Source organism: Falco naumanni, chromosome 8 (genome assembly GCF_017639655.2).
Source record: "Falco naumanni isolate bFalNau1 chromosome 8, bFalNau1.pat, whole genome shotgun sequence".
Taxonomy (NCBI): domain Eukaryota; kingdom Metazoa; phylum Chordata; class Aves; order Falconiformes; family Falconidae; genus Falco; species Falco naumanni.
This window is the reverse complement of record NC_054061.1, coordinates 19,895,155-19,906,050: the sequence shown is the minus strand read 5'-3', so window position 1 is coordinate 19,906,050 and position 10,896 is coordinate 19,895,155.

The following is a 10,896-nucleotide window of genomic DNA, read 5'->3' as shown; positions in this document are numbered from 1 at the left end:
CAGTTTTTAGGAAGGGGATTTATTCACCAAGAGCAGCCCAGTCCTGCACAGGGAGGTATTTCTGCCTTGTCATAGTGACAGGAGAGTGACTAGCAGGGCCCTGCTTCTGGAGGGGACTAAGCAGGGAGCACAGCCACCCGCAATCCCATCCCTGCTCCCTGGATCCTTGCTGACGTTAAACGCACACATAGCTCTGGTGCAGGGACAGGAAGCCTGGGAAGACTGATCACTAGCAAAGGACCACCCTAGGGAGGTGGTCCTTGGTCTCCAAAAGGCTCCTTGCTGAATTCCAGCACCACAACTTCCTCTGCAAGGCCTGGGCCCCTCTCATCACCTGGGGAGACACAGAGACCATGCATGGTCTCTGATGACCTTTCTTTCTGCTAGGACCTCAAATGTCTTGAGGGGCTGGAGCCACGGACAAGGCACACAGAGACAGCTACTGTGACAGCCGTGGCACGGTGTTGGTTGTAGCAGAGGTGGAAACAGCTCCAGAGCAAGGGGTACAGGCAGGAGCTCAGCACGGTGCTGAGCGCCACATGCTCTGCACCAGCATGCTGGAAATCCCTGCCCAGCTGGTCACGCTCATGCTGTTTCTCCATAGGCTCCTTCAGAGCTGCATCCCATCTTACTGTCTGCAGGTCACCTATGACAAGTGCTATAAACTCTCCTGTCACCTGGGACCAGCAGCAGCTGCCACAGCCTTCGGCACAGCTGGGGTCCCTGCCCTGGGCCCCCAGCCCCCCACAGCCCAGGACTGTGGTCTCTGAGCACAGCCGCTGCCCAGTGAGCACCCGCAGGGCTCCCAGTGGGTGAGCGGTGAGGCAGGATGACAGCCAGCATGCCACCTGGCAGGGCCTTACATGCTCAGCAGATGCCATCGGTTGCTTTTTGGAGCAAGGTTCCCTGCACCTCAGCAGCCTAAGGCACCTGAGAGTGGACAAAGGGGACAAGAGCCAAGTGAGAGACCCTCCCCTGCAGGTTAGTGATAGGGCAGAGGTAAGGGAGGGAGATTAAAACCTGGTCCACCGCCTGTCCTCCTCCTGCAAGGAAGAGTTAAGTGGACAACTGTTTTCCTGCTTGTGCTATTCATCCTGGAAGGATTTGCTTTGGGGCAGTTCTCTGATATTTTCTTGGGCATGGCAGGAAAGACACATTAGTTTTCACCTTGCAAAAGGCCACAGGGGATGTGCAGAACACAAGCACTCCCCGGCATGCCTGGAGGTGGGGATGTGTGGCTGATGTCCCCATGGCATTTCACCCATTGTGCCCAGGTGCATTACTGGTCTCTGTGCTTGGTGTTTAGGCAATGCCTCCTGCCCAGTCCCAGGATCCCAAGGGAGAACCGCAAGAAGCACTCAGCACTTCCCACACTGCCTGCATCTCTCAACTCACTTTTGAGCCAGTCTAGCTGGGGCTTTGCAGTGTCAGTCATGTGTGGGGCACATAATGGGAGGAGGGTTGGGGTGTCAAGTGCCTTTTACATAGTGGAGACTGCCTAATCCTTTTCTTCTCACCTCCCCTGGTGCTAGAAGCTCCAAGGGACACTTATCTCCATCATCCCGGTCCTTTATGTTGGTGCTCAGCCTTGCCGGTGCATTGGCATAAACTGCAGCAGATGCAGCCAAGGAGAGCAGCTGACCAGGATCAGCCTTTACCTGTATATACGTTGCTCCACACATGGCTTTGCGTCTCCCTCCCACAGCTCTACCTCCAAACGATGGGTGCTCTGCAACACCCCACAAAACCCTCCCACCTCCCTCCCCTGCCTCATGGGCTGAGGTGTGCCCTCGGGCATTGCCCCTGGGGAGAGGGGGCTTCTTCACGCAGCCTTAGAGCTCCTGGGGCTGCCCTTTGTGTTGGTGGGGCGGTGAGGATCGAGGCTGGGCAAGGAGAGAGAGCGATGCTGCTGCCTGCACACTTGTAAGCGACCCCATGGGGACCAGTGGGTGCGAGGCAGGACAGCCTCCCGCTGTGGGCATGGGCCGGACTTGGTGTGTCACGATGGCTGGTGTTTGTGTAAGGCTGCAGCTCCCGCCAAGGACTGCGTCTTCCTCAGAGCAGGCTTAACCGACGAAACTCTGGATGACTACAAAGGCCAAGTGGCAGCTGACAGCAAGCACAGCCTCACTGCCAGCATTTCCCCTCTCGGGAAGAAGAGGATTTGTAATCACCCATGCAAGGGTGAGCAGCCTGATCCACCGCAGAGCCACAGAGGTCCCCGGTGTGCGGCAGCCAGTGGGTATGGGTGACAGCAGGTGCCCCGGCGTGTGTGCAGAGCCAGGCGAAGGGGCATCCCACGGGCTGGGGAACTGGTGAGGGGATGTGGCAGCTTGCTTTTGGCTCCGGGCACGTACAAGCACCTCTCACCTGGAAAAGCACAGGACAAGGGGCACAGGGATTTAGTAAAACATAACACCCAGCTGTGGCTCTGCAGGGGGATTTCGTTTTGTAAAAGGATTTATTCATAAAGCCACAGCAGCAGCAAACCAATCCTTGTCCTGCGGGCCCTGCAACGTGTGTATAAAGTAAATTAGAGCAAGGTCTGCATGTGAAGGTTATAAATGATCATAATACTGGTTAGGAATGGGGAGGGAGAAAAAGAGTTGGAACAGGAGAGAAAAAGGCAGAGGAAGAGGGAGGGGAGAGCCCTTTCATAATTCACAGTTCCTGAAATAAAAACAAGGCTGGAATCATGTTTTGGGTAGAAGAGAAAGTGTGTAGGAAGTGTATACTTGCCAATCTGCCAAAAAAAGTTGCTTTTTATTTTCTTAAGAAGGCAATTATGTATTTTTGTCATCCACTTCCTACTTTGAAGCAGTTGAACCTGCTTTGCTCAAACTTTTCAGAACAATTTGCCCTCAGGCTACTGCCAGAACTGCAACACTTACACCCCAAAGATGAAAGCAGGAAAGTGCCACAGCACTGGCTCCACATATGCAGAACAGAGGCACCTGCAAACTGGTCATGTCTGCACCTTCATCTCATGGGACTGGGAGCCCTGTCTTTGCAAAAGAAGGGGAATTTTGAAGCTTCAATTTGTCTTGACTCAGGGCAGAAGCCTATCACAGGCATGCAGGATGCTAAAAGGTCAGTGTCACTCCAGAGCAGTATCTCCCATTGCTCCTTCTCCTGGAAGCTACCAGCTTGGGAGATAAGGGACTGATGTGGTTTAGATGGAGGCCAAAGCCCAGCTGAACTGGTATCCAAGCTGGTGCTCAGCAGACTCTGGACAGAGAAGGTACATGGGCTTCTCAAAGTCCTGTGCTGAACTCATCATTTACAGAGGGAAATTTGAGGCTGTCCAGTTCCTTTCAGCCCCACCTCTGCGCTCACTCCTCTCCACCCCAAGTCCCTGACACTCCCCTGGGCTCCCTGCCTTTCAAGGAATCGTTGCAGCATGTGGCTATATGCTGAGTGGCTTTGGTCTTGGTGAAGTGTTTCCCTTGCTGGATGGCATGGAGCTGAACTGCATGGGTTGTATGGGAGCTACATGGGAGCTTGCAGCCCTGCTAGGGTGGGCAGAGTCTCAGCAAGGTTTGCTCACTCTTAGACTCCTGTACCTCCAACTCTGCCGTGTCAGTGGCCCTTGCTCCTGCTCAAGATGTCTTCTATTCCAAAGAGACCATTTGCTCTCTCACTTACAAGTGAGAAAGGCACCTGAGACAGGAGGTTGCCCAGATTTAAGGGTGCTGTTTCACAGCTGGCCTTCAACAGAAAATGAAATATGTTTTTATGATGATAGTTCACAGCTTGAGCAGCAGGTTGTTTTGATTCTGTGTGATCACTACAGCCAATGCAAGAAAGAGAAGGCTGCACTAAGAGGAAAGGAATCATTTTGGTCCTACATGGTGTGAGTTGACCAGGTAACAGCATCTTAAGGTCCCCCAGTTACGTATGCATGTTACCATGCTGACAGCAATTCCTGCCTTTGCTCCTTGCCCCACCCTGTCTACAACATCAAATGCTGCCTATAAATTACTAATAAGAAGGATATGTACCTTGGAAAACAAGCTAGTGCCTGTGGGTGGGATGGGATCAATTTTCTAACTCAATGTAAACACCGCAGTAACTTTGATATTCATGATATTCATATCCACAAGGCAGTAGCTGGGCATTAAGGTCGCTAGATAGTAGCATTACAAGTAGCACATTACAAAGATGCATGGGCTTGAAACCCCCGAATGCAGATAGGAGTGACCCAGCTATGCCCATACGCGTTCCTGCCTGGTGTGATAACTCTATCTTCCTCCTCCTTGTCCCACACGCAGTCTTAACGCTGCCTTGTACTTATAAATATGAGAAATATGGCTGTGTCTGGGTTGGCATGCAGAGAAGAAGCCCTCGGTGCAGAAAGGCAGCATCACAGTGGCTGGCACCCGCGAGCTGCCCGGGTGTGTGTCCCGCCGTCATCCCGTGGATGGCTGTGATCAGCCCATGGAAGGTGCACAAGTGCTGGTGATGGGCAACAACAGACGAAAAAGCCAGGCGAGATGGTTCAGCAGGCGCTGCAGCCACATCGTGAGAGGCTCCACCTGCCCCCCGTGTATCTGAAAGGCAAACTGGCAAAGATTTACCTTGATAATTAGGAACTGCACTGACTAGAGCTGCGCTACAGAGTTGATGTGACTTGCAGAACACATGCAATGCAAACCAGTCCTTTATTTTATGGTCCATATTCTCCCTCTTTTTTTTTTTGACAAGACCTTTCTTTCTGGTGCAACTGAAGGCTGCAGGAGCAAAACTGATGAGAAGTGTGTGACCGTGAGTATCATGATGAGGAATAGGCAGCTGTGAATGAACTTATCATTTGCAGTAATTAAGTAACTGTCTAAATTCCTAAATCCTGATTTTGAAATCGTTTGGTTGACTTGACGCGTCCAAGTCCCAGAGCTTTTAATTCAAATATAAAGCTTGATTGGCAAATTAATAAAAGGCTATGAATGAAATTAATGAAAGATTAAAGACCAACAGCTCATGCTGAAATAAAAATTACCCCTCCAAAATAGGTTATGCAATAATTAGAATAAGTTACCACTATGTTAATATTAATTCTGATATAACATTTATTCATCGATTAGATTTACTGATTCACAATGAAGTTCTAAAACCTTATATACATTTGTTGAATCTTTGCAGGCACTGTTAATCATCTTTATTTTCCATTCTATAATTTTCAAAATCACTATAAAGCGGATTTTCATTAATAAATTGTATAGTTGAGCACTCGAGTTCGCAGTTTTGCTAAGCAAAATGAGATCTAAAGAGCTATTAGAACCATGGAATGGGTAATTGATTAACTAAAATGACTTGGTCAATGCTCTCTGAATCCTCTAACTAGCACATTGTTTCTACGTCAGCCTCCGCATCTCATATTGGCTACAAAAATGGATAAAAGGGACAATCTGAAAGAGTTTTCATCTGGGTTTTGTTAACAAAGAGCTAAGCCGAGCAGCCTACAGAGTTTTGCATTCAGGCTTTGAGAATTTGTGTCTCCGTCGTATAGTTGCGGGTTCATAGCCTGTGTCGGGAAAAAAAGAAGGAACTTATTACTCGGTAGGCTGGGATTGTGGAGACGGACTGCAGCAGGCAGCCTATTTGCAGAGATTTAGTGTGTCACCTTAATTGGGCCGGACGAGGTGTCAGCTGCCTATTCAGAGGGTATGGTGAAAATGCAGAGCGATCTGATGGAAAGGAAAGGCCTTGGTGTACTCCCGCTTCCTAAATGTGACCTGGGTAGGATTTGTTGCCAAATTCAGATATGCTTCTGCTTTTCCTCACCTTAACGCGGGTATTATTTCATCCAGCCAGCTAAACTGTAGATTAGCAACGTTTCTCAACTGAAAATATCTCAGTATTTTAAAATAATTTTTTTCTTTAGTAATCTTATTCAGTTTTATCATTACCTGTTGTCTGCTCTGCAGCACCTCTGTTAACATGCTGGAATTTTTTATGGACTGTGCAATTTATTGCAATGCTTCTCTCTCTGTCTTGTTTTTGGCAGATGATAACTAAATTCTTTTGTTTCTGATCACTTATTCTTGTTTTATAGTCTAATAAAAAATAAAAACACTCTAGTAAAATTGTGTAAATAGAGTGTATGCAGTTGCATATACATGGTTTTGCTTGTGAATGAATGCACGCACACATTCCTGCACCCTCAGCCCAAGCTGCGCTTCCTCCCAGTTTCCATGCTGCCTCTGCTGCAGCGGGGGAAGAAAACCTCCAGGTGCACACTGGTCCTTGAACCTCAGCTGCATCTTGGCTGATCCTGATTGCCTAAATCCACTTTGGCTGGCTGTGCTTTTCAAAGCCCTGTCCATGAAAAACAACAAAAAGCAACTTCCTGTGGTCACACATCTCCTCTTCTCAACCCTTTGCCACTCCATGTCCGTGGTGTGGGATACATGATGAGCAACATACCCTGGGCCCAGCTAGCCGTGGTTCCTAGCCCTGGGATGCTATCCTGCTATCCAACTGCTTCCCAGCTCCAAAGCCATGTTAAAGCATCTGGTCCTCAGTCTCAGGACATAGCAAAGCTCCGAACCCAAGTACACGGACCACTCTCACACCCCATTTTGGGGGAATGGGGCAGAGCCTGGCAACGACGGAGACCTCAAAACCCTCCTGTCTGCTACATCTGCTCAAGCAAGCCCTGGCTTGAGCTCCCTCCTGTGCCAGAACCTGCCTGTTTACACTCGTGGGGGAAGACCAGAAACCTGTTGCGTAAGACGGCACAATCATCTCCCTGCAGCTTACTGCTACAAATCACATTTCAGCACAAGATGATTTTCACCTTCCTTGTAACTAATGAAAAACCCTTTAATTCAATGTGTTGACATTAAAGCTCAGGCTGAAGATCTCTTCCCTGGAATACAAATGGAAATGGGACCCATGCATTTCCAGATAAAGACAGTTTGAAAAGACTGGTTCATTTTTTCCTGTGGATTTAACCTGTATTGGTTTCCTTCATAATAAAATAGCAGAGAGGGTGTGATTTCTCTGACTAAAATGGGATGTCCCTACTTAGGTCAGATCTATCCCAAACACTGTCTTGACAATACAGATGACTAAATTTCAGCCTACTGAGATGGCAGAGGCTTGGCTGGCACAGTGCAGCTCTGCAAGACTTTACCAGAACACCTACATGCCTTTCCCTGGGCAGGCATGGAGAAGTGCATTTATTGCTGCCAGCCACCTCCCTTTTCCTGCTCTTCCATACACCTTTCAGCTGCAGAAGACCCTGCCTAGCAAGACCCTATCTGACCTCTATTTTCAGCAGCTGATCTTCTGATGGACCTTCATGTGGAAGGATCTCTTTATCATCTGCTGGAGAGGGGAGGATGGGAGGGGGCAGTCCCCCTCTACCCATGTGAAGAAGTGAATGAAATTACCCTGCACCCCTCAATCTCCCCTGCACACGGGGGAAATGGTGGGAGAGCATGGTCCTGAAGAAGGTCCCACACTGCTGCTACACTGAGGCAATAACCTGTGATGTGGGACTGGGACATGTTGGTGATGCCAAGGAAACTGATCATGTCTGGGTGGCCTTCTCCTGTTCCTCCACTCCTTGAAGCACCACGTGTGACATGGAAGGGAATATGATGTTCTTTTCTCCACCTCTCCAAGCAGCCTACATAATCGCACCTGCCTGGCTTCACTCTCCCTGCTCTGTAGCCCCCGCACCGACTGATCTCCCACCCATGCCCCATCTAACCACTCCCACTGGCTGCACTCTGAATATGAAGTCCCCAGATTTAAATAGCGCATCAGTCCCCCTCTGGAGGATCTCATTTTATCCTATGCTCATCCAGCCGCAGGTTCCCACAGACCCTCTGAGCATCTATCCTGCTTTCTCCCAATGCCCCGCCACCACTGCCAAGGTGAAGACTTGCAGGTGTGTGGTCAGAGCAGGTGAAGAAGCTTTGCTGCTCTCCTGGGGTCTCATTCCGGGGGTGACTCCTGGAGAAGCCTCCTGGAGATGCTTCTGGTCCAGCTAAGCATGAAGGCTGCAGAGATATTGAAGCTGGAAGATATACACTCAGACGCAAACAGGAGATCCATCACGGAGCTCTGCAGCACGCACATGTACAGGGAGGCAATGTGTTCATATTTTGCTATTTGAGTGCACATATTAAGTGCAGATTTGTCTGAATCCACTTGTCTCCAGGTGAGGCACATGGTTATCCGGCAAGTGCTTGACTGCTTTCTCCTTACCTTGTGTGAGCAGCTCTTACAATCACAGTGAAGTGAAGAAATCTTGCATTTTTGGAAAGGTGCTTGGGAGCAGTTGATGTGAATCACTGCCAAGCATAAAGACATTTAAAATGGCTCTAGATACCTGCTGGATTAGTAAGATGAATCACAGTCATCGTGACCTCTACATGTGTCTGGCAAGTTGTTCTCTTGTTACCTAGTGAGCAATCTGTTTTTCATGAACCCAAAATAACAATGTTTAGGAAGACTTTTTTTTTCTCTCTTCTCAAGCTCTGTGTGAGTCACTAGTATTGAAGCAAAAGAAGGAGGAATCCTCTATATAGACATGCACATGGCTCAAAAGCAGGGAATTCTGAACGGGGAACAATCCAGCCCCTGGGTCGAGACTGGTGTCCCAGTGACATCCCCTTCTGTACTGGGGTGACCAACTTCACACAAGGTAAGCGTTGTGAACCTGGAGTCCCCACTGCCAGCTCCATGTTGTGTGCACCTCTTCATCCCCAAATTATCATCTTCTGTGCTTCTTCCTGTCATCTCATTTGCCTCCCTGAGAAGTGTCTGGCTTGGATCCCATGGTAAACTCACTGGCTGCTGCCAGCCCTCTGCCAAAGCTTTCCTCTCAAATCTGAAACAAGAGCAGGTTGTAGGCTTGACATTTTTCAGCAACTAAGCCAAAGTATAAGGGAAATGATATTTTTACCTTTTTCTCTGTGCCCTTTTCTTTCCTCATGTCTGTTTGCTTCTGTCTTCGTTTGCCTCATCAAAAAAAAAAAAATCAAAATCAAGCGCCACCAATTCAATAACTGCCCTTTCAATATGTGCTTGTCCAAAATGGCTCTGAGCAACAGGGCTGCAGGGCCAAAGACTTGCCCTTAGAGACTCTTCAAACTAAAAGTAGCAAGTTACAGTGATATTTTTAATGTTGAAAGCTGTGTTTTTCTCCCTTATTTTCATAGGCATTTACTGACAGTTCAGATCTTCCACGGATATTTGTTTGCAGTGGATGTATGCCAGCTGTAACTTAGATACAGTTAAATATTTCATGTAAAACCAGGATTGCTTCCCTTCTGTGACCACTCCACAACAGCCAGGGGCAGGGTGACTTACAGATGACAAGTCTCCAACTGCCAGTGCAAGTGCTGGCAGGGGCCCCTTGGGCAGCACGAAGGCAGGAGCTCACATTTCTGGGAAGGCTTACATCACCCACCCTGCCCACCCCCCCGACCCCCACCCCCTTTTTCACTGCGAGAACCAAAAATAATCTGAAGCAACCAGAAAGATTATTTTCTCTATTTAAAAAAAGCATTTCATAGCAGCAGACGTACAAGGAAAGGGGCAGCAGTGCTGAAATGGGATGGACAGAGCAAAGCAACTGCATGAGGTCCAGAACTACACCCCATGCTTGTATCTGCATTTGAACAGGTGGCTGCATCTTTGGTGGTACTTGAACTTCCAGCCACCATCCCTGTAGGGCTCAGCCCAGCAGTCCAGAGCCCAGACAAGATGCTCGAGGACCACAACCCCTGCCCAGTCCCATTGTATTGACATACCTGACGTGCAGGCACTGCACAGCATTCTGTGCTGTGCACCTTACTGCACAGCAGCAGAGTCCCATGAGGAAACCCCAAAACCCCTCCAGGTGCCTTTTGCATCCTCACTTTCCCCTGCAAAGGGGACCTGGCTTATCACCCTGAGACCTTCTTCCCCCATCCCTATGAGGGAGGGGGCCAGATTCTGACCTGCCACCATTCCCGTCCCCGGGGCTGAGCTGTGCCTCTGCTCCCTGCAGGGTGTTTTCATCAGGACGCTTCTGGCAAGCACAGTGCAGGCTCACCAGAGATTGGCTGCAGCAGCATCACCTGCCAGGTGCCCCGCGCACGCTGGGCCAGGGAGCCCTGTGCCAGCAGAGCTCACGCCGTGATGGGCAGCCACAGAGAGGAACAGAAACGTTCCTTATTAATACTGAAATTTATGCTGCCTATAAAATACATTCACAGTGACATATTTAGTAACCCAATTAATACTCCGCGACAGACATTTTAGTGTAACTAATTCTAGTCTGTATGCTCCCTTTATAGTGATATAAATGACTTTATGTTGTGCTATTGATCTCTGTGGCCACAGGATTTTGCAGCACACCCCTCCATCCATCCCAGCTACCCAGGAAGGTCCACAGGCTTTAAATCCCCCTGCAAGTGGGATGCATGGTGGAGAAAGAGGACCCCCTGTAAAAAAAAGCAGCATCCTGTCCTGCAGAGGGATGTTGTCCATGGGTCTGGGAGATGGGCTGGGTTGGGCTGGGCTGGGCTGGGATGGGGTGGGGTGGGGTGGGCTGGGCTGAGCTGGGGTGGGCTGGGATGGGATGGGGTGGGGTGGGCTGGGCTGGGCTGAGCTGGGGTGGGCTGGGATGGGCTGGGGTGGGTCCCCTCCTATGCAGATCTGGCTCCAGCCCACAGGTCTCACCCAATGCTGTGTAGTGAAGGGGACATAATTTTGTCTAGAAACCATCACCTGCCCATGCCTTCCCACACGTCTGCAGTGATGGGGGCCATGGTGCTCGCTTCCAGCTCTGTGGCAGGGTTGCCACGGAAACGGATAATGTTGATTTTTTCTGATCTTCAAATCCAGCCTGTGGCATCAGTGCTGCCATCCACAGTACCCCAGGGGAGATTCCCCTAA